Here is a 6,419-nt window from a genome sequence, read left to right as displayed (position 1 = left end):
TGGAAGGAGATGATCTTTAATGTCCCTTCCAACCCAAAGCCTTCTGTGTTTCACTACAGGCAGATATGGGAATATGGTCTAGAGTAGAGCTGCAGAAATGTTTCTGCCATGTGAGCACCCACACCAGTGTCAGGCTGGAGGAGGCAGGTTGAGACTTTTCCACTGCAGGGAGTAACACAGCAGTGGTTACTTCCAGTGGCAGCTGCAGAAGTCCAAATGAGCTCTCTGGATGCCAGAGCAGCAGCAGGATCAAAAGGACAGAGCCAAACAACACCAGGCTGCTGAAACACAGCTAAAAACGGTGCTGCAGGAAGAGAACTGGACCATGGTCTGTTTTACAGTGCTACCTGCATTTAGATGGTGGCTTATGGCTAGAAGTCCAAGGACACAACAGTACTCGACTGATGTGTATAAAACAAGTGAGCAGGATCTCAGGGCAAAAAAGAGCAAAAAAAGAAAAAAAGAACCAGGATCTAACCACCAGGTATTATTAGATTTACAGGGTACCTTAGTTACATATACCCATGAGGTGCTGATGACCAGTTACTGCAGTTCTAGGTGCTGTTTCTTCTTGGTTTTTTTCTGTTGTAAAGACACAGGGGGGCACTCACCAGCACTTACTTCTCTTGGGAGTTTTTACAGGTCCTAACTTCAGCTCTTTAAGCAGGATCCCTGTAGGACTCCATTCTGTCACCATGTTTGGGGCTGGTAGGAGACATGGGCTGTGCCACTGTGAGTAAGCTGACAACAGACAGCTGAGTGCTGGTAGCTGAGGCATTTCAGTATTTCATAATACAGGGTGAAGTCTGGAGTCTTGGCCATCTAGAACTTAGCACCTCACAAGACTGAGTAGGAGAGTGGGCTGCAGAAAAAGCAGGAGAAAAAATGTAGCCATATTGTCCTATGGCTCCAAGAGGATGTCTAAGACCTGACATTAAAATTTTCTTTTATGCTGTCTTCTGATCAGTGATGCTATAGCAAAGCTCCACCCACCTTTGTTCCACCTTTTGGACCTACTGCGAGGCTGAGGTTCTTCCTTTTAGATAAATGTTACCCACTATTACCACTATTTCAAAAATTTATCACTGTATTCTTCCTACAAAATCTAAGAGATTTCAGAAATGGTTGCTGATACACACAACTATCATCAACTCTGACTGCAGGTATGAAAAACTCTGATCTGGGTAATTAGTCATCTTCATGGGCTGCTACTGGCCTTCAAATGGGACATATGTTACCAGCAAACAAAAGAAGAAATGCTACTAATAAAAAAGAATAGTGTGTTAGAGTATTAACATTTAATTTCCTGCTCTAAATTGACTTAGAGTTAGCAACAACTTACAGATACCTTTTTGACAGCTTCTAGTGAAGACTGCCAAAGAAGCCTCCCAGACAATGAAGAAGGTATATGGTGGTTACTCTGCTGGCAGAGCATCCAAGGAACAGATATCCTCAACACTACTGTGGTTTAATTATACTTACAGTATAATTAAGTTAGGGCAGCCAAGCATTTGGAAGAAACATTTGTTGTCTTAACCATGAATGAATAAACAAACATAATTTTGATTTTTCTCAACAATGAAAAAAAAAGAAAGAAAATTGGAGAAGGTAAGGACACAAGACATGAAGCTCTATTTGTTACCATCCAAGAGAAAGATAAAATTGCCTCCCTACTGCCCTCCTGGTCTCACAGGTAATTTCTGTAAATCTTTCAACACCAGTTTGCAAATCAGTTGAGCTGGTTCAGTGTTTTTCTTAAGAAGACAAGTTCTGATTCAGAGAGCAGGAGGTAGGAAGGGTTCACTTGTGTAAGTGTTAAGCAATTTTGTTCTTCATCACCCTTGTCTGTGGAAACTATATTTGAGGTTGTCAGACCTTGCCTTTAAAGTCTTAGGAATTGCAGATGAATACACATACTTGCTAGTTTTGCACTTTCAATCTTTTCCTTCTCCCACTAAAACATGTAGCAGTTCTGTTACATCTCTGTGGTCTAAATCACAGAAGTTTCCTTGATGTGTCACTAATTTGTGCCACAGGAACTCTACCTTCCAGCCTCTTCAAACTGTGTAACCCTTTCCACTGACCACTGATTCTTCACACAACACCACTCATTTGTCACTTATAAATCAACATGAACTGTGCAGGGTCCAGCAGGTGTTATAGCCAAAGCACTAGATCTGTCCTTAGGAATTTTTGATTGAACAGGCATGGAGTAAAGACTTGTGACTTGAGACATTCTGATTGCTGGGATATGAATACTAAACAGTGAGTGTGTCATCAGAAATAGCCCATTTCTGGCTGCAGCATGGGAAATAAACACCACACTGAAGTTAGAAAAAGTAGACGTTTCTTCCAGTTTTGAAAGGTTTTCCCCAAAATTCTAAGAAATAATCCAAGAGCTTTTTCTTATTTTCAAATAAAAAACTATACTTTTTAAAATAAAGAGCTGATCTCCACAAGTCAGGTGCTCAGCTGATACTGATTCATGTGGCTCTGAGATAAACAACTGAGATATTCCAAATTATGGTGGTTTCAATTTATTTTTGTTTCTTGAGACAATAAACTCTTCAGATAAAATTGGCCCAATTCTGACACCAGTGTAAAAGGGGACTATCATTCCACCATATTAATCAACAGCCAACATTTTATAGCCACATCACTGGTACAGGGAGAACATCCAACATTACTTTGGTCCATTTATGTGCATACCTTGTCTAGAGAAGGAGAAACATTTTAAAATAACCACCACAGATTTACTGTCGACACAGAAGAGAGAAATTCAGAAACCATGAAGATTCCCACCTATTTGCATGTAGATATACAGAGTGAGAGAGCAGATGACTCACTGTAAGACAAACTATGGAAAAGAGACCCTGTACTAACAATTTGCATGCATGTTTGCCAATAGAAGGTACATTCTACCTTGGAAGGAAAAACTATGTTAAGACAGCTATTTTTAAATCTGCAAGCTATCAAAGTAAGTTTTGCTGTGTCACTTCCATTTAAGATGACTCCTTGCAGCTAGGTAGATTCAGAGAAACAAAAGCCACAAAGTGAAGGTAGCATATAACACTGAAGACAGTAACATTCTTCAGGAATGTTAAGCTTCCAAATCGCAGTTTCTATATATGTAATTTTTAAAAGTCCTTTGTGCTGGAGTTATGTGCTTGTGATAGGTGCTCTGTCATGACATATGAATCCATGAAAAGCTCTCACAAAACAAAGCAAAAGTCCCAAAAAGGACAGTCTGCTGAAATGCAAGCTTTTCCCGTAGCAGGCGTGCTATGACGCAGAAGGATGTGTTTGGAAATAAAAGACAGTTTATCTCTGGTGCCCGTGCCATTGGCTCCCAGCCCAAGATGGACGTGAGGAATGAAGATGGCCAAGAAAGGCTACAGGACCTTTTGTACTACAGACACAGTGGCCCACGAGCTAATGGACCCGAGGTAACAAAAACATACACAGATGTCTCAAAGTACCGAGCAAATGGTAATAATTCTGAGCCAATATCAGCCTGGTACTGACTCAACTGGCAACACAGAAATGAAAATGAGTAGACTGTGTTTCCATCCCCTCTAGCTATGCTCCTTGGAATCAGTGTTAAATATAAAGATAAACTGGGAACCAGCCCCATATTTATGTTCTAAGAGGGAAGAAGAGTGGGAGCGGTGCTGATGTTTTCATGCTGTCTCCCCTGTCAAAGATGTGTGTGCTGATGTTACCTGTCACTGAAGCAAACTCTTCGTGGCACAGTACACAAAGCACAGAGCAGCAGAGTGGGCACCTTGGCTGCAGAGCACACAATTCAGCTCCAGAGCCAAGTACAGATGTGGCCATGTAGCACAGCACTGAATGTGTAGCAGCAGCTCAAATTTAGACATGCTCTCAAGAAGAAAACAACACATCTGCCCTGAAACTGTCCTCACCTCACACTTTTTTTTCCACACAACTGTCCACTATTTTCTGTGCAGAGCTGAGAAGTACAGCAGAGTTTGGTTTATTTACATCAGGAGAAAATATACAGAAGAATTAAAGAAAGCAGGTAGTAAGCAAAATGATAACAGTCTGGGGAAAGTGAGTGATATTCTTCAGTCAGATCCAGAGGTATGGAAGCTGGGCAGTGCCACACCACTCACAACATCACAGGACACTGCAGGAAATCTCTCTGACAGTTTCTTACCTGGCATGCAGGTAAAGGAAGATGAAGTCACAAGAAAGGAGGGGCTGGGAAACTGTTTCTCTCTGGAAAAAAAATCCAGCACCAAATTATGTTAATCAGTAAGGTTCTGTTCCTTCATTCCTGGTAAGGTCATCCCTGGGATGGTGGCTTGCACAGCAGCACCGTTCTGTGCTGGAAGCCAAACAGAGCAAGCTGTTACTGTAAACCTGGGAGTTCAGAGCAATTTGTGCTGGCTGATTTGATTTGCTTCCCTGTTTTGCTCTGGTTTAAATGTACTTTTGGATCGGTTCCTTCAAGGGACAGCACAAGCCAAAGCTGTTATGGAAATGAAGGTCTCTGTTTTTTTCTGAGAGTTAAAGATCTCGTAACAGTTTGTAAATTCATCCTAATGCTTGAGCCAAATCCTGGTACATTACTTGTCCACTTCAACTCCTCTATCACTTCATCTGGGCACACACCTGTCTCTGCAAGACTCTGCACCTTTCTGCAGTGAAGCTGCAATTTGCTAAACAGCTGCAACGTCGCAATTGGATTCATCCAAGGTAATCCAGTAATCATCCTGAATTACAGCACGAACATTAATCAGTCAATCATCGCCCTCTAGAGGCGGCCACCACACTGTGCGTGGAGCTGATTTGGGTTTGCTGCAAGTGAGCCATGACAGCCTGAGTGCTTCTGTTTGCAGCGGGAGGAAGGTGTTTGCTGGTTCGAGTGGATCCATGTACTGTTACAGGTACAAAGGACTGACCGCTGATTCCCAGCTCCTCCACTATTTCTTTCCTCTCTTACCTGGGAGATCACCTATCTTGCAGCATTTTGGGTTCATGCATTCTGTAGCCGTGATACTGCAGAGAGGAGTGGAACATGTAGAGTGACAGATAATGGTATGACACAGCTATAATAAAAAGCAGTAGAGTAACCCACAGACTAAACTGTTTTTGTTACAGCTTGTTTTTTTCACAAGCAGTGTGCATAAACTAAACCAGTTGCACAACTGCATGAATTAATTGTTGCCACACGAACTGGATGTGCTGGTATGAGAAAAGCATCAAGCCTGTATGTACAACTACACACTCTCTTTTCTTTCCCTTAATGGGAACAGGTAGGAAGTTTTAAAGGGAAGAATATGAAGAGTGATGAATAGTAGGTAACCTACCACGTAATCGAGTGATGAATATACTGTTCCTAGTGTGCAAAGACCTTGTTTGAATAGGTATTTATTTAAGGAGAAACTGTTCTGTACAGAGACTTAGCACAAGATCCTGGAGGCAGGAACAGCACATGGCCAGGTTTCCCCAGACATGTCCTTTCTCTTTTTTCCAGCTGGAAATTCTGTCTAGGTGGAATTTAGCAATTTTTCACATTTTCTTCTGGCAGGCTGGCTAAATGTGGTGGCTTGCCTGCATATGGAGGGATTCTCCAGGTATCCATACATATGCATGCAGACCATCTGTGCGTGAGCAGCCCCATACCTGAACATATAGTTTTGTTGGCAAGATTTAATCAAAATAGAGGAGATGCCCAGGATCCTGGTAACCATTTCGTTTCAGATATTACTCCGGGATTCAGGATTGCTGTGTTCTGTTACAGAATCACAGCATGGTGGAGCTCTGAAGACTGACTAGTGTAACACCCCTCCTCAAAGCAGGGTCAACTAAAGCAACTTTGTAAGGGCTTTGAATACCTCCAAGGTTGGAGACTCCACAACCTCTCTAGACAGCCTGTTCACTCTTCAGTCACTGCTATGGCTAAAAAAAAAAAAAAAAAAAATCAAAAAAAATATCTGATGTTTAAATGTAATTTCCTGTATTCAGTTTGTGCTCATTGCCTCTCATACTTCTATTGCACACCACTGAAAAGACTCTGGCTCTGTCTTTCACTCCCCCATCGGGTGTTTATATGCTACTGACCTCCCTTATAAAACACTTTCAAACTTTGGTTATTTGAGGTAGGTGTCATTTCATTTGTCCTTCACAGGTAAATATCATCCTGTCACCATGTGGCTGCTTACATTACAATATTCACTTCCATGTGGGCTTTTATAGCAGTCACTGTCCTGCTGCCCAGGTGTCTTAGATTTGGTTCAATTTGTCCTTTCTTTAAGAGCTTACACACACATTATTCTACTACACTACAGGTCTAGAGACTGAGATAGAATCCTGAACACTGTATAATATCCTATGGCCGGGGGCTATAAAGTTCTCTGACACGAAGAATGCCCTTTCATCTTACGAGGTTC

This window comes from Chiroxiphia lanceolata, chromosome 10 (genome assembly GCF_009829145.1).
Source record: "Chiroxiphia lanceolata isolate bChiLan1 chromosome 10, bChiLan1.pri, whole genome shotgun sequence".
Lineage (NCBI taxonomy): Eukaryota > Metazoa > Chordata > Aves > Passeriformes > Pipridae > Chiroxiphia > Chiroxiphia lanceolata.
Note: the sequence above shows the minus strand (reverse complement) of the source record.